General features: G+C 42.6%; 1 pseudogene; it reads left to right on the forward strand.

The window, feature by feature from the left end:
• The first annotated feature begins 13263 nt into the window (after positions 1 to 13263).
• On the forward strand, positions 13264 to 17671 carry LOC136469254 (wall-associated receptor kinase 3-like; annotated as a pseudogene).
• Positions 17672 to 18956: the final 1285 nt, after the last annotated feature.

Below are 18956 nucleotides of genomic sequence, written 5' to 3' on the forward strand. Positions count from 1 at the left end.
GAAAGTGAGGAAGGGAGTGAGAAAAGAAAGAAATTCCTTTTCTTTTTCCAAACTCATTTTCAAGTTGAATTTGAATTCAATTAAAATTGTAGTCAAAGCTAATCATTCCAAAAACAAATGTGCAGCAGCATGAATGCATCAACATGTATACTTTTAATTTCATAAAAAATATTATTTCCTAAATTTGAAATGCACATAAAATTGCATAAATAAATCAAATTTAACTATTTTGAAAGAATGCAAATTTTTGGGTGTTACACACTGGCAGGGTGGCTCCTCGGCATCGGGCGGGCATGGTCGATGCATGGAGGTGGAGCGGCGCTGTCGGGAGGAAGAGGAGGGGGCACCGATGCTTCATGTGGGCGTCAGCAGTAGGGCGACCTAGAGGGGATGATGGTGGGGTCGGCGATGGCGTGGACATGGCAGGGATGAGGCATGGGGCAATGTGGGCCTCAGGAGGGGTAGCACCTTGGGCTATGGTCCAGCAAGGCCATGGGGACCCGCGCACGCTCTCATGGACACGCGACGGGCCGAGCGACGGTGGGCGCGACCTTGATTCGATCCCCACCGTGGTCGTCCGCAGGAGGCGCGTCGAGGAGAGACAATGTCATGGTGGATGAGCAACACCAACAAGGGGTGGCGTAGCAGAGGGGCACAGCAGCATGTGTGGCACAACACCAGCACCGACGTGCGCGTGGCAGTAGCGAGGGACCATGGGGGTAGCAGCATGCTACGGCGGCTTGGTGCTCTGCAGGGCGTAGCGGGGCCAGGGAAAGAAGGCAAGGCAAGGCCATCTTTCTTTAAGGCAAAAGACAATGGCCAGTGGCATGGGCTATGGCAGGGGTAGGTGAAACGAGCGACAGCGACACGGCTCTGGTCGGTGATGTCTAGCAAGCCCGCATACTCGACGACGGGGCCCGATAACATGGAGCGACGCTAATAAATCATATGATCGATTGATTCAAAGCAGGGGGAACACACCACCGTATTCAAGTGGCCAAGACAATAGTGAGGCAAGGACAGCAACGACAGCAGCAAGGACACGAGAGATCATGCAGTAGCTAAACACATGGGCATCATGTGGCTCTGCTCGCGGTGTGACTGTGCGTGAGACGACACGACACAGATGTGAACATCGACACCTGTTACGACAATTTTAAAAGATCTGAATTCTATCAACTACAACCAATAAACATTTCACGCGATAGCTCATACTCCATACCAAGCCATGGAACAAAATATTAGGGGTTATGTAATTATTTTGCACAAAACAAATCGCCATAACAACGCTTTAAAATGTAATTTCTGATTTTTACCGTTGACGCGAGAAGCTGGTTTTTTATTTTTAAATTCGATTTTGAGCTGGCAAAAACCCTAGTTAGCAATATTCGTTCTCCAAAACCAAAGTTGAATTTTTATCTACTAAACTTGCACTTCAAACTTTTATCTAAGTATGAATTACAAGCTGTATTTTATTTGGTTTATAAAAATTGTTTTTCACGCTTAATCCCAAAGAACAAACCATCTGCTACTTATTTGCTAGAATTGTTGTCAGACATTCTTAAATATCTTTATGCACTGAATAATTTAACTTGGATATTTATTTGAGTCCAAAAAAGTGAGTCACGCAGGATTCACTTATCACTTCAAGTTTGTTTTAAATCAAAATCCGAGAAACTCATTTTCAGAAATTTTTCTTAGGCCTAAATCTCGGTGCTAAACAAGATCGTAACACCAGGGGTGTTACAACCAACCCCCCTGAAAAGAATCTCGTCCCAAGATTCAAAGCAAGAAACAGAAGAGGGGAAACATGATTACATTATGTAGATCAAAGATCACACGAAAGATTACACGACTTTGAATGCTAAACCACACCGGGATTTAGGGATACATGGTTAAGAGCAATCTAATACAACCAAGGCTTAATCTAGAAGTTGAGATAGACGAGGGCAATGAAGAAACAACAAGATAATGATTATTCAAAATATGGCATATGACTAACAGATTCAAAAATAGGAGACTGAGAAGTCAAACATTGTGAACCCTAAGACCAACTAACCAAAGGGAACTTGAACTTCTTCGACGAACCATATCCTTTCTTCTTCTCAGATTACACAATCACCTTAGACTAATGAGCCGAGTTCCATAATGATGACTAGATCTCATAGCTCTGCTTCATATTCGAGGGGATGGGGATGAAGAAGAAGAGCAAGGACCAAGGGCATCTTATAGTGGCGAACAGAGGTGGGGTGCAACACACTAGAAGTGGAGGCAGCATGAAATGGATACACAGGCGGTTCATGTTATGGGGATAAAGTCAGCCATGGTGCGCTTCTTGCACGAGCGGTAGAGGGGGAAATAAAGGAGAGGAGAGAGGGTTCGCTCGACGAGGGAAGGCATACGACGATCGTGTCCCCAAAAGAAGAAAGAAGGGAGGGGGAAGGGGGTCTGATACGAGGACAAGGGCGTGGGAGTCGAGAGCCAATCGAATGCCAGGGAAAAGAGAAACACATAGTGCACGAGGATGGTGAGTGCGGCACAATGCTGTGGCCATGCGAGAATGGGGTGCTAAAGGGCCTAACACAGACGGCATCCACAGGGCACGCAGCGTAATAACCCGTCATGCATAGTGTGGTCAACTAAACATAGGGCTTGGTACATGACATTCACTCAAGCTTTTACAATCACCCCCGACCACCCACGGCTAACTTTCCTTACTACTCTTATTTTGCTTTCCCTTCCTTGAACCCATCCGTCTTTCATATAAACTAAGACCATATCATATGTTCTTCCTCCAAAACCACCTCCTTTGGTTTACCTTGTGAGACATTATTTCATCAACCCATTGTGGATTTCTCGTTCGAACACCCGAATATTTTCAAGGAGAATATTTTGTAGCAAAAGTGGTATGGCAATGTAACTTGGTAAAGGTACTTGGTCAACAACCTCGATACCAGCACGTGCCAAGCAGCGTCACCATGTGGCAGTTGTTCCACAGAGAGCCCTTGGTTTCATCGTGGCACCATAAGCTATTAACCAGGCAACTACTACCAACTTACACGCAATGAAGGCGGTGGGGTCATAGACCACAGAGTAAGAGGGGTATTGCAAGGGAAGATTCAAACAACAAGGGTTCCTTTCGCAACAAGGAACAAGGAATTCAAATCCAACAACGGATTAGATTTAAAGAGATTCAAGTGTTCTGCTGGGACATCCACAATTAGTCGATACAGTGTCCTATGTTCTCCAATCACGGCTGGTCTACTAGCATCCGAATGGTAACTTCTCTTGTAACCCTCTTAACATCACCCTTGAAAACTCTAAGCACGTCTCACAAACTTAAGGGTAGATGGATGTAATAACACAGCGCAATAAATAAAATGCATATTCCAATGGTCTTATACAGGTACAACATACAAGGACTCAGTCTCCTGACTCTTAGTGGCTACCGCACTAGCATGCGCTTCTGTGAGCTGCACCTGGATCATCCTGGAGAAGATCTCGGCTTCCTCGACTCGATGGAGGCACATCCTTAGCTCCGAGGCTTGCCGATCATACTGCTCATCCAGAGCAAGCATGTACGTGGTCAAGTGCACCATGGTAGGACTGTCTTCTTATGCATCTTACCCTTGTAAAGCCTCCATGCGAGCACTCCATGCCCGTCGATTCTTTTCCAAAGGTGGAAAGAACCTCATATGGGTATGGGCAATGGACTCTTCATAGATCTGGTAAAGGTACCATAAGGCTTTGCGGGCCACAACCTAGTAGGTGTCAATGAAGCGAAACCCGGTTGCGGTCACATTCCAGGCTTCAGTGATGTCGGGGAACTCTTCACTCTTCCCAATGTAGACGGTAACCTCACACCGCTCGGCGCCATGCTTCTCATACTCATGGCCCTAATACTCAGGATGATCTTTGACACTAAGTTTTTGTAGGGTGGCATGTAGGATTCTGGGAAAACCCTCAACATTTAGGCAGTAACTACTAACCTAGGCTCCTCCATTCCTAGCGGTGGTTGCAAAGAAGGACTGAGCAAAAAGCTTGCTCAAAAGAAAGCTAGACTAGCTAAAGTGCGTCGAGTGGTGGTACCAATGGCTATGCCGAGCCCTGCTTATAAATGCAGAGAAGTCAGTGGTCGTAGCATGGTCCACCAGGGTTCCTACGTAGGGTCACTATGAATGAATCGACCAAATCTTTCATGTGTTCGAGGTGAGAGATGTCTGAGGCCATTATTGACTAGTATGACTATAGGGCAAGGGTCCGACAAGAGTGCAGAAAAGAGTACGAGGACACGTGGGTCACGACAAGCATGAACCATGGGCAAACGCGAAGCACGAAGCCACAGTGTAGAAATAACTCTAGAACAGGAATGAGTCAGTCGTGCACAATACGACACACGTGACACCTATGTATAGTGTATCTACAAGCAATACGACACTATAATGCACAAATAGGATATGCATAAATGCACGTCCTATATGTCATTCCATTGTTGCCAGCATATAGGGCAACCGTTCTTAGATTTTTAGCACATCATTCTCTTCCTGTAGCTAGTCGGTACTATCGGACTATGCTCGGGGTCAGTGTACCTGTAGAAAAATTGATTAAGTCTACCTAAGTTAGCAGAGTACCATCTATCCAGGATACATAACCATAGTATAGGCCTACTTATATAACTTCACATAAAAACATCATATTCTTTTAAAAAGAATTTGTTGTCAAATTTTATTTTAGAAAAGGTTTTCGAAGCTGTATTTCCTCATTTGCGCTCTGATACCACCTGTGGCAGAACCACCTAATCTAATGCCTCCCAGGAGTACTCGTCTTTCATTAGACACTAAGTACTCAAGGGAGGATACCAAATTGCATGGTTCCATCGAGCACACCCCAAGGGAGAATCCAAAAATCCACATTTTTTCATCAGGATCACAAATGAGAGAATAAAGCTTACATCATTATTAACCATTTCTTACATCGCTTTTTATGCAACATTAGAGTATAATATTCATTGTTATAACAGCGGAATGTAATCATGTTATCAGAGTTATACACAATTTAATTGAACAACGGAATATAAACATATGATTAGAGTTATAGCAAACATAAATATCTATTCATGACATGATGAAGCATTGATATATAAACTATGGCAACAAATTATAAAACTTCTATTTAGAAAAACATTTAGTGAGAGTTATAAATAAAAATTATGGTCGTAGTGTAAAGGAATCCCCTCTGAGCCCACCAAGAGGAATCCACATACAAGAGTCACCTGCAATAGGGGGAAATAAAACCCTGAGTACTCAATTGTACTCAGCAAGACTTACCCGATAGGAGGAAAGAAAAGACTCTAAGGATATGCAAGGCTATCTGGCTTGTGAGTTTATTTCATCTACAGGAAGCATTACTAAGCATGCGTCCTTATATTCAATTTTATTAGCAGTCTTCGTTAGTTGATTAACTAACCATTCTATATAAGCACATGTGCTACTTTCAAGCAGGTGATAATCAATCGGATTCATTTTATCATCTTTTATCTTCCAGTTCTTACTACGATGCTAAAGTTTAGATAAGTCATATTAACACGACGGTGATTTACGAATCAATGTGCCCAGCTAGGTACCCTAAAACACAAATCCTCCTGTCATGGGGTCCAAGTCCCTATCCAAACTTAGACTCCAAGCCCCCACCCCTGAGTCCTAGACTCAGTACGGTGCAAGGACCTCCACCCAAAAACCACCATAAAAGTCGGTCCAAAAAGAGTTAGAACCCATGACAAGAGTGTAACAAGTCTTCCTAGTGCCCATACACAAGTATGTGCTCGGGATAATAAGTCTATGACTTGCCTAGCGTCCATTGCAATGGCCGGTCCTTAACCGACATAAATAGGGAAAAGTATAACCAAGTTATGCCTCGTTGGCCGCAGGACACAACCTCTTACAATCACCAATACCCAAACCATATCCCTGCCCGGTCTCCATTTTCCTTTCCACTATTTTATATATTCTAAGTGATAATAATACAGTAATATATTTTCTATCTCTCGCGAGTGACAGGCAATCACTCGACTTCTACCGGAGCCCTATAGCATAGCAATCTACATGACTCTATCATACTAGTAAGACTCATAGGATAAAGATATATATATGCAAGTGGGTTTCATTAAACTCCTTAAAACTTAATGCACAAATATAATTTAAAGTGCAAAAAAGTAGGGGTTTGCACCGAGGCTTGCCTGGGTAAGATATATACTAAAAACTTAGTATCTGCATCTTCAGATCATCCACCATCAACTAAATAGAAAGCCCATTGCATCATCTTCTAGAGAGAATACCATTACACCATCTTTAGATTCCCAATCATCCTTTAATTGATCTGTCGATCCATCATCGTACCTATATGATATGCATTGATGCAAATGATGCAACAGATAATTAACAAGGCAACAACAACTCTTAAAACAGAGTACATACTACGAACAAAGAAGCTAGCTCTAATCTACGTATCAACATTGTCGAGAAAGGTGTCATTTCCAAACAAGCGTTTAGTTATACAATTTCAAGGTGTTTCTTTATTCCATTCTATCGATTTAATCTTTATTCGGAATAGGGCAGCATTATCTAACTAGCAAACTATTTATTCTAGAGCTACAAAAATTATAGTGAGCAGCTAATAATATTAGTAATTTACTATAAAATTTTTAGAGTCAACACTATCACCGATTTATCATAGAAATTCCTACAAGTTCACATTTTAAGAATACTAAAAATTTTAAAATAATTAGAGCAACCCTAGAATATTTTAAAACTAGATAAACCAATTATGCTAATAGATAGATCATGATTTTAGGAGTCTAACAAAATTGGTTTGGCATTTTTATGATTTTTCTACTATTTACTATGAATTTCCAAGCATTCAGTCGATTACTAACATTAACAAAATACCGAAAAAGAAGAAAAGATCCTTGGGCCTAAAGCAGCCCGACTCGCCTGGACTAGGGGCCAAGATGGCCCAGATGGGGTGGGCATGCGCGGCGCGAGAGGCCATAAGCCGGCCCAGCGCACGGGCGTGAGCGGCCTAGGTGCGGTGGCCATAGGTCGGCCCAGCGCGCGGGCACAAGCGACCCAGCAAGCCAGCCCACGCGTGGCCTGCCCAAACTGGCCTGGCGGTTTGGCAAAAATGCCCCCAAGCTTCTACCTATTTGGTACGCTACTGTTTATATGAGCCACAGTTTTCACACCTAGCCCCTTGGACAATCTCGTATTTACATTTCTACATCCTCACCTTCTCCTCTAGAGCAGAGTATGTGGTGGGGAAGCCATCCGCCGGCCAAGGGGTGGCTAGCTGGTGGTGGTGCTATCGTGGGGCGGCGTGGGGAGGTACGCAGATACGACAGCACCTGGGCCTAGCCGTGGCAAGACCTGAGCCAGCCCTCGGAAGCTTGTCCATGTGAGCCATGGTGGTGGGCATGCCAGCTGCGATGGCGTCGGCCAAGCGAGTGGCGGCATAGCGCATCCGAGCACGAGTGGTTGCGCAATGGCGGAGCTAGAAAAGGAGCATGGAAAGGTGGCACTGGTAGGGTGGCTCCTCGGCACCGGGCGGGCATAGCGCGCTCGCACGCGTGGTGGTGGCAGTGGAAGCGGTCGAGGCATGGAGGTGGAGCGGTGCTGTGGGGAGGAAGAGGAGGGGGCACCGGTGCTTCATGCGGGCGTCAGCAGCAGGGTGACCCGGCGCGGATGACAGCGGGGTCGGCGGTGGCGCGGCCACGGCCGAGACGAGGTGCGAGTCAACGAGGGGCTCATGAGGGGCAGCGCCATGGGCTACAGTCTAGCGTGGCCGTGGGGACCTGCGCACTCGCACGCACACACAACGGGCCGAGCGATGGTGGGCGTGACCTTGAGTCGATCCCCGACGTGGTCGTCCACGGGAGGCACGGCGAGGCAAGATGGTGTCATGGTGGACGAGCGACACCGACAAGGGGTGGCGCAGCAGTGGGGCGCGATAGCACGGGTGACACAACACCGACATCGGTGCGCGCATGGCAGTAGCGTGGGACTGTGGGGGCAGCACCCTGCTACGGTGCCCTAGTGCTCTGTGGGGTGCAGCGGGGCTAAGGAAAGAAGGCAAGGCAAGGCCATCTTTCTTTAAAGCAAAAGACAACGGCCACGTGACATGGGCTACGGCAGGGGTAGGTGAAACGAGCGGCAGCAGCCCAGCTCCGGTCGGTGATGTCTGGCAAGCCCACGTACACAGTGACGGGCCCGACAATGCGGCGCGACGCTAATAAATTGGATGATCGATTGATTCAGAGCATGGGGAACACACCACCGTATTCAAACGGCCAGGACGACAGTGAGGCAAGGACAGCAATGTCTGCAACAAGGACGCAAGAGATCATGCAGCAGCTAAAGACATGGCATCGTGTGGCTCTGCTGATGGTGTGACTGTGCGTGAGACGACGCGACGCGGATGTGAACAACGACACCTGTTACGACAATTTTAAAAGATATAAATTCTATCAACTACAACCAATAAACATTTCACGCGATAGCTCATACTCCGTACCAAGTCATGGAACAAAATATTAGGGTGTTATGTAATTATTTTGCGCAAAACAAATTGCCATAATAACGGTTTAAAATATAATTTCTGATTTTTACCGTTGACGCGAGAAACTAGTTTTTAATTTTTAAATTTGATTTTGAGCTGGCAAAAACCCTAGTTAGCAATATTCGTTCTCCAAAACCAAAGTTGCATTTTTATCTACTAAACTTGCACTTTAAACTTTTATCTAAGTATGAATTACAAGCTGTATTTTATTTGGTTTATAAAAATTATTTTTCACGCTTAATCCCATAGAACAAACCATCCGCTACTTATTTGCTAGAATTGTTGTCAAATATTCCTAAATATCTTTACATACTGAATAATTTAACTTGGACGTTTATTTGAGTCCATAAAAGTGAGTCACATAGGATTCACTTATCACTTCAAGTTTGTTTTAAATCAAAATCCGAGAAACTCGTTTTTGGAAATTTTTCTTAGGCCTAAATCTCAGTGCTAAATAAGATCGTAACACCAGGGGTGTTACATAAACTATTTTTAATAAAAATAAATTTTGAATATAAAATAAAAAGCACTAGAGTTTCTACTTAACATGTGGAAAAAAGTATACAACTTGGTTAAAAGTCAAAAGCTAAACTATAATTCGTGAAGTCACAGAAAAGGATGCAATAAGAGTTTATATATCTTATGATTAGGTTTAAACAAAATACATGTCATGCTAAAAAAAGAGAGATACTAGAAATGCTAACTAGAGGTCCTTAATGGAGCATCTACGTTAATCCTCACGAGACACAATAGGAAAATAAAAGATAGATCCTAGAAATTTCTCACAAAAATCTAAAACATTTGACCACCAATTTGGTATAACATAATCACTATTGATAATATTAGCTATTGGATCTATTCAATTTTCTAAATAATTACCCACCTCTGCTATTACATAAAATAACTGATGACTCTATATTTAAACTCCCCACATATGCCATTAAGAAACATGATCTAAAGTAGACCTAAATTTGCATCTAATTACCCACATACTCCTATTACAATAAATAATTTATGTACCCCAATTTTCATTGCATTACTAAGAAAATTACATCTAAAAGATAATCAATATATTATATTAAAAATTGTTTAAATAACCATAGAGCATGTAGATGTTTGTAGATTACCCACTTCTATCAATACTAATATATTAAGATTTCATTAATGTAAGCATACACATTGTGTTAGCATGCATGATTGATAAATATATATGTTATGTTTCATCAACAAAATATTTCCTTAACAACTCATATACTAATGATGCTAGCAAATTTTTAAAACCATATTAGTAACGATGACATAATTTATATAGATTGTAACTTTATCTATATTTATATATTTTAACTAAATGTTTGACGAGTCTATATTGATAGTATAACCATAATTGCTCATATAGTTCCTTCATAGGGAAATTCAATCATGTTAAGAATTATAAGATACTACTGATGGCTATTTTTTCGGCTCTTTAACATTACTCTAGAGTAATTTAATCATTATAAGGCTTAATCAGATTAAAAATTCTCTTGAGGTTAGCACTGCTACCCTCATCCGAGATCTCATTTTAGGCTCTATCACTTATCTTAGGTGGCATGGTGCAAGTCTCAAATGATTGCATATGCTATTGTAATATTTAGGAATGTACTATAAGACCTAACATCCTTATCTTAAAACAATCTAAAATGAGAGATAGTAAAAGATACAATAAGCACAGGAGTTTTAACTTGAGGAAAAAAATTATAGCAGTCAATAAAAATAAAGTTAAAAATCAAAATTCAGATTCATGACTTAATATATATGATGCAACAAGGGTCACATAGTTAATGGCAAGGTTTCAAACTAATTGTATATTAAAATATACAAGGTGCCACGCAAAGTAAAAATATGAATATGCATAAAAAATATATAAATCAATCCCTTGCAAAAAAAAGTAATTATTAAGTTTATGATCATTAGGTATATACTACAAAGTATCTATTATGTCTATTTTGTAGAAAAATAAACAAAGAAAAACAAAAAAGTTTAATATATGTAATTTTTTATTAATCAAATATATTAATAGTACATTTTTTAAAATTCTAGCCCGTGCGAGAGCACGGGTTGATGGACTAGTTTGTTTACAATCGAGATCGTTGTTATTCTTTCGAGAGGATTTTAGACGTTTTGCTATCTAATTTTCCCTAATATATAAGTTGTTTACATCTTTGTTCAGATTTTGGTAAATTGGCGCCTCTTGCATTTTGTTTCTAGCTCCGCCACTGGAGAAGAGAACAAGGAAAGATTGTAGCACGAGAGGACGAGAGAACGACATAGAGGTGCCCAGTTGAGGGCCTCGGCCTACTTCTAGTGCCGACGTGGCAGATCGAGGTGGACCTCCTCGATGAGCAGAGGAGGCGCGACACACAAGATAGCAGCTTGGTCGTGTGCTACTGCAGATCGAATGCCACAGGTTTCATGAGGCGGCAGCAGATCTCAGGAGAAGGTGGCGGCAATGTTGAGGGTTCGAACCCAACATCTACAGCACAAATAATGAAATAACTCATCTCTACCACTAGACTATACATTTATTTGTGGGTTTATATAGACTAGAAAAATACCTCGTGTGTTGTTGTGGGATTTTCTTAGGAATAAAATTATTGTATCATTGTATTCGTGAAATATGTATGCTGTTAAACTGGATAAACTAATAGAACAATCAAATAATAAATGCTTATAGAATACAAAATGATTGTAGGAGGATGTGATGGCCAAATAAACAAACAGTATGGTGTAGATTCTTATTTGTATGTTGATAGACTGAAAATAGTAATTGTACTTAGTGGAAAGATGATATGATATTTATTATCAGATGATGATATGTCACTATTGGGGTATGGCGCATAGATAGTTTGCATGTACAGATTGAAAATTAGTGCGTTACTTCTATAATATATATATATATATATATATATATATATATATATATATATATATATATATATATATAACTATCGTTATGTATCAATATTTCGTATTGTATTAAATATTTGTACCACTAAATGATTTGAAATGGAAAATTTTCAACTATAAAATTTTAGGTATTGTTGAGCTCTATAATTTTTATTAAGAGTGTGCCTCCATCCGAGATTGTTTGAAAAATTCAAAATATTAAATCTCAAAACATGTTAATTTAAAATAAACATTTGAGACTCTAAACACCTTCAAATCAAAAAGTTATCAACGACGAACTTCTATATTAGCTCAACCACTTCAACTTTGGCATTAAACATATAAACATTCGAAGTGGTTTGGAAATTCTAAATTTTGAATTTCAAAATCTAAGAACATAAAAACACATGTTTGAGACTCTAAATAACTTCAAATAAAAAAATCTCAACTAAAAAGTTGTAGATTGTTTGGAAATTTTAAATTTCAAAATCTAAGAAATTAAACCAACAATTTGGGACTCTAAACCATTTCTAAATAAAAAACTTCACAACTACAAAGTTATAGATCATGTGGATGCCTACAATTATGATACAATTTATCTTCATCAGAGTTTATATAGCAAAGTTATGAAATATATTTTGAAGTAACTAATTTTAGAGATAGACATCTTAAGATGCCTGCCTATGTTAATCGATTTTTAGAAACAAAAGCTTAAATGGTCGTCTCTGTTAATGCAAAATTTCAGAGATGGGCATTTTAAGATGCCCGCCTCTAAAAATTGGTTTTCATAGGCAGAGGCAACTGCCCCTATTAAATTGATGATTTACAGAGACGGACACCTTATGATGCATGTCTCTGTAAATCTATTTTCAGGGACAGGCATATTTTTTAAATCTCTTCCAAAATCTTTTGACTCCTAAAATTATTTACAAAGGCTGTCGGATAAATATGCCGCCTCCTAAAATCAAAACATATCTGTATCTCCTAAAATCAAAACACCTATCTCCTAAAAGCATTTTTGTATAGTAGTAGTATATAAACATAGGTTGTTTTAGCCTTCTCAACATTTTTCTTAAATTTAAGTGATTCCAAAACTTGTACCCATTCACGAGAACCTCCACTTGACCTTCCCAATCACCAGCAACCCACCAAGTCATAAGTAAGAACAAAATTTAACCAAAAGGACTTCACCTCGCATGGCGATCACTCATCACCATGATGACAAATATATAACATCTCGAACTTGTCATCTCGTTACCAACTTTACCACCGGTTGTGATCATTTCTCTAGTAGTGTATGTGTGTACATATGCATGCAATCTCATCAAAAGGTTTAGAAATGAAAGAAGTACCATGACTCTACCGTAGTTGGGTGATTCTCCAGTCGTAACCACGACAGTTATAAGTGAAAGGTTAGTAGGTTACCAAGCAACTTTAAATTGCTTTTCGGCTGGCTGTTGGTGACTGGAACAACTTTTACCATTATCTTAGTATGCTCCGAACAATCGTAAACGTAGTGGACACTTGGGAATGGGGACCCACCTCCGGCCGGGAGATTCGCGGTTCAGTACTGTCAAGCGTGTCATTGCCTGCCTAGCTCTCTTTGGATATCATTCTATCTATAAATATGCTGCCTGTCTGCCTGAGGTACACAGGATCATAGCAACACAACATCAATCCAAAGCAAACTAGCTTAATTAGGAGCAAACTAGCTAGCTAGCTGTTAAGATGTGCCGCCCCTCCATTATGAAAACTGTAATGGTTAGCGTGCTACGACTTTTGCTGATGATGTTCATCTCCACCGCCTCTTCCCTGCCTCATCAGCACTGCCCATCCAGCTGTGGGGATGCGAGTATCTCCTACCCCTTTGGGATAGGGCCGGGCTGCTTCCGGCAAGGTTTTGAGCTCACCTGCGACCACACGGCTCATCCACCCAAGCTCTTTTTGGGAAACGACACTACCACTCGTATCACTTCTCCACTTATTGCTGGTGATATTAGTAGAACCTACACAATTACTCCTCTTGGTTTCAATGTCACCATGAGGTTGAGGCACCCCCCGCATTGGCTATGCGTGAGGGCGCCCCCCCCCCCCCCCCCCCCGCATTGGTCATCTCTTTCGACCTGATGCTGGAGGAGCTCACCGCCTCGCTCATCGTGAGCCGGCCAATGAGAGCAGCAACACCTGTGTGTCTGTCTGCTACGGCAGCCCCGTAGGAGGTTGAGGCACTGGTGGCGGACACCTATTCCCCGACGACGGCTGCTCAGTGGATGACAGACCTGTCACTGACGTCGCCAGGGCAGGGGCCGCCACAACTCACGCCACCACGAGCGGGAGCACCCGGCGTCGCAGAGGGTTGCACCACCCCCAGCGACGCGACGCACACATCACGCGAGGCTGCACGATGGCTCGCACGGTTCACTAAGGAGGTGCAGCTCGAGCGAATGCCGCCTCTATTCGCCAGCCCACCCATGCAGAAGGTGGCAACCAGAGGGCAACCCATGCCAAAGCGGAGCAAACGGATTGCCGCTCAGCCGCTGGCGCACATTCCGATCTCCAAGCGGGGTGAGGTGCTCCTCATGCGGAAAATGGGCTTTGCACCGCCGGTAAGTCCAATCTCATCCGCGTCCAAGAGAGCTTACGACGACTTTTTCGCAAGGAACTGGACGTCGAGCGAAGTGGAAGCACTGGACGAGCTGTTCCCGGCGGCCACTGCTACGATTGGTACAAGGCTCTTCTCGGATGACGGAGCAGAGTCGCGCGGCCATTAGCGGAGACGCACAGCTCCATTGGTTACTGTACGGCTCGTAGTTCGGTTGTTTACTTTTATGTAATATCCAAGTTTGAAACAGTCTACTAGGAAGGTCCAGTTAAACTGTAAGACCTCCTAGGGCGCTTATTAGAAGCGTGTCGTGTGTATGGTTAAACCCCTTTTCTTCTTAATTAGAATGATACGTAAATCTTTTGCGTATTCGAGAAAAAAAATGTCACCATGAGCCGAGGTGTGGATACCTACAACGTGTCCTGGCAGACCCCTGATGAGGGTATTTTTATCAGTGCTGTTAACAATTTGTATGTTGTTGGCTGCAATGTCAAGGCCTACATGTTCGGTGACAATATGACAGATCTAATTGGTTTTTGCATGAGTGTCTGCACAGATGACAGAGAGACCATTGAGAAGGTGAATTTTGACGGCTCCTGTACTGGGCTCGCCTGCTGCTCCATAGACTTGCCAAGGGACCTGCCAGCCTTTACTTTGAAGCTTGTCCACCGCAACATTACCACAGGAGTAAAATTACACAAGGGGCTCTCCAACATCAAGGTTTTACTATCAGAATATTATAATTTTGCTGTGGACGATTTTTACACGAGTTGGGTGAATATAAGCAATGTCGTCGAAGATGCATTCATTGATATTGCAATCAGGGACCAACCAAACTGTGAACGTGACCGAATGAAGAAGGATACTTATGCTTGTAATGATGAAAGCTACTGCGTAAACCTGCCATCTGGACGAGGCTACAATTGCTGGTGTCCCAATTACTCGCAAGGCAACCCCTACGTTGTAGATGGCTGCATCCAAGGTCTATACTTCGTTGCTTTCTTCTTCTTCTTCTTCTTTTGGTTTCGATTCAACATATATTTCTAGATTTTAATGCAGATGTACTTTCTTTGTCTCTCCCTCCGCGTGTTCACTTTATATATGATAATCAAAAGCACCCGCTCAATTAAATGTGTGATCATTTTGTTCCACAACTTTAAAAAAACGATCCCGTCACTGCACAAGAAAATATTTATATCATCACACTGTGAAGAACTGTGTTCAAATGTATATTTGTTACAGCTAGGTAGACTTCTTATTTTCTTTGAATTTACTCATTATTCCTCACCATGTGTATTTTCCATGAAGCAGCTTATGATTCAAGGCCCACAGAGAACTGTATGAGATCATGTGGAAACATGACAATTCCGTTCTCTTTTGGGATTGAAGAAGGTTGTTTTGCAAACGATGATTTTCGACTCAACTGCACACCAAGTAATGTCACTGTTCTTGACCGTGGGTACGCACAATATCATGTGACTAATATATCACTTGATCATAGGTTTCTGGCTGTTAGCAACATGCTGAATGACACAACTTCCAACAACATAGAAAGGATAATCTACTCTAACTACCTAGGTCCTAACAATTTTATGGCAACTGCTGGAGAGTCTCTGTTACGGATGGTATTTTTTATTTCTCACAGGAAGAGGAAATAATAAAATGGGTAGTTGCAAACTTGACTTGTGAACAAGTTATGCAAAGAAATGCTAAATATGCATGTGTTAGTCGCAACAGTTACTGCCAAAATGTGTCACACCAGGGAAAACACACTATGGGTATCATTGCAAGTGTTCCAATGGCTTCCAAGGGAATCCGTACCTGCAAAATGGTTGTACAGGTCATACTTCTCTCTTAAACCATATTTCCATATTTTATCATTTCTCATACATTCGTTTGTAAATAATAAAATACACACTGTGCATTGTGCTATCCGAAGTAATTTAAAATCCTCATGCATTTACTTGCAGCACCATAGGTCTACACTATCACATATCATGTTAACTAGAGATAAATGCGTGCTTTTACCTGTAACACCATCAGATGACACAACTATTCGTATCGGTGTAGACATTGATGAGTGCTCAATTCCAAACAAATGCAATGGCAGAATGTGCCATAATTTTGAAGGAGGCTTCAATTGTACAAATTGTTCACGCGGGAAGGTCTATGATCCAGCAAAACAGAAATGTGTCATGTCAGCTAAGCCACATAACATAATTCTAGGTAAGCTATTTTTATTGTTCATTGGACGACTTTGAATTAACAAAATATTCACGTCCACATTTAATGGATGTAGGTGTTGCCATTGGGGTTGCTTGTGGCGTTGGCTCCATAAGTATTGCACTAGGCGGGATCCTACTGGCTAGCAAGTGGAAGAAAGGCATCCAAAGGAGAATCCGAAGAGCATACTTCAAGAAAAATCATGGTCTACTCTTGGAGCAACTAATATCAAATGAAAGCACTACAAGCAAAACCAAGATATTCTGCTTGGAGGAGCTAGAGGAGGCAACCAACAACTTTGATGCTACTCTTGTTCTTGGTTGTGGAGGACATGACATGGTTTATAAAGGGATTCTATCAGACCAGTGTGTAGTGGCTATAAAGAAATCTAAAATAGTGGAGAAAGCAGAGATAGACTAATTTATCAATGACGTAGTTATTTTGTCACAAATCATACACCGCAATGTGGTGAAACTTTTTGGTTGTTGCCTAGAAGATGAGGTGCCTTTGCTAGTCTATGAGTTCATATCAAATGGCACTCTATATGACCTTCTTCACACAGATGTTACAACAAAGTGCTTACTATCATGGGATGGTCATGTAATGATAGCAATGGAAGCAGCAGGAGCACTTGCTTATCTACATTCAGCTGCCGCAATACCAATTTTTCATAGAGATGTGAAGTCTTCCAATATACTCTTGGATGAAAACTTCACCACAAAGGTTTCAGACTTTGGTGCTCCAAGATCTCTTTCACTTGATGAGACACATGTGGTGATAATTGTTCAAGGAACATTCGGCTACTTGGATCCTAAATATTATCATACCGGTCAACTAACTGAAAAGAGTGATGTATATAGTTTTGGAGTCATCCTTGTGGAACTTTTGACAAGAAAGAAGCCAATTTTCATCGATAATTTAGGCAAAAAACAAAGCTTGTCCCATTACTTTGTTCAAGGACTTCATGAAAGGCCTCTTATGGAAATCATGGATCCGCAGGTTGTTGAAGAGGCAGACCAGGAAGATATGAATGAAATCGCCTCCCTCGCAGAAGCATGCTTAAGGGTCAAAGGTGTAGAGTGGCCAACTATGAAAGAAGTAGACATGAGGTTACAATTGCTAAGAACAAATAGGCTGAGAAAAAAAAAACATCGTTTACCTGAACAAGATGGAGATATTGAGGCTTTGTTATGCCTAGAAGCTAAGAACTTACACGAGCATGTTGATCTTATCAATGATGCTCACGTAACACCTCAAATTAGGTTCTACAGCTTGGAGCAAGAAATTGAGTCTTCGTTTAGGTCACACTAACTAAACTAACAGAGGGCTTGCTTAGATATTGGCTATAGAAATATACAATGTAATAATATTCGGTAATCTAATGTGTATCTGTCGACAGAATATCGTCGGCAGTCCACCGAGGGGTATCCCGCGATGGTAGATTTGTCGGTGGGGGTGCGCGTAGTCAGGAACCGGATGGTGACACAAGGCGCAGAGACAACGATTTAGACATGTTCGGGCCGTCTGATCGACGTAATACCCTACGTCCTGTGTCTTTGGTGTATTGCATTGAGATGTAGTAGATAGATCTAGATGGATCATCTATGTATCTTGTCCGCTAGGGGACCCCTACCCCTCCTTATATACTCTGGAGGAGGTAGGGTTACAAGGAAAGTATCCTATTTGGTATTATACAATGTCTTGCGGTGCACACCGAGCAGCGCCGTACACATCTTAATCTTGTGGGCTGGGCCACCTCTGATGGTGCGGCCCATGTCTTGTCTTGAGGATATCAGGGGCCATGCCCCCACAGCTAGTCCTCGAGCCTAATAGTAGGTAACGTAGTCGCGTGGTGCCAAGGTAAGAAAGTAGAAGACCAGCCGAGCAGGCAGCTAGTCCCCGGGCGTAGCCTCGAGATGAGAACAAGCACATTCACCGTAAGGTGAAGTGTGCCCACTTAGTCCCCGAGCCTGCTGGAAGATGAAGAATGAATCTTATAGCAGGGTCAAAGGAAAAGAAGTCTGAAAGCTTATTGACGTTGTCTGACATGCGCGTATTAAGACCCCAGACGTGCTACCCAAGATCAGCACCCTGATCCGAACAGCATGGAGCAGCTTGATAGCACACCGACAAGACGTAGCAAGATCCGACCACCAAGGGAGCACCGAGGAGTCCCCGGTGTCGCTGGCGATGACCGAGCACCGAGGAGTGAGGAGTCCCCGGCGTCGCTGGCGATGTCTGAGCACCAAGGAGCGAGGAGTCCCCGGCGTCGCTGGCGAGGAGCATCGAGGAGCGAGAAGTCCCCGACGTCGCTGGCGAGGTCCAAGCACCGAGGAGCGAGGAGTCCCCGGTGTCGCTGGCGATGACCGAGCATCGAGGAGCGAGGAGTCCCCGACGTTACTGGCGAGGTCCGAGCACCGAGGAGCGAGGAGTCCCTAGTGTCGCTGGCGATGACCGAGCACCGAGGAGCGAGGAGTCCCCGGCGTCGCTGGCGATGACCGAGCACCGAGGAGCGAAGAGTCCCCGACGTCGCTGGCGATTACCGAGCACCGAGGAGCGAGGAGTCCCCGGCGTCGCTGGCGATGACCGAGCACCG

This window comes from Miscanthus floridulus, chromosome 8 (genome assembly GCF_019320115.1).
Source record: "Miscanthus floridulus cultivar M001 chromosome 8, ASM1932011v1, whole genome shotgun sequence".
In the NCBI taxonomy this organism is placed as follows: domain Eukaryota; kingdom Viridiplantae; phylum Streptophyta; class Magnoliopsida; order Poales; family Poaceae; genus Miscanthus; species Miscanthus floridulus.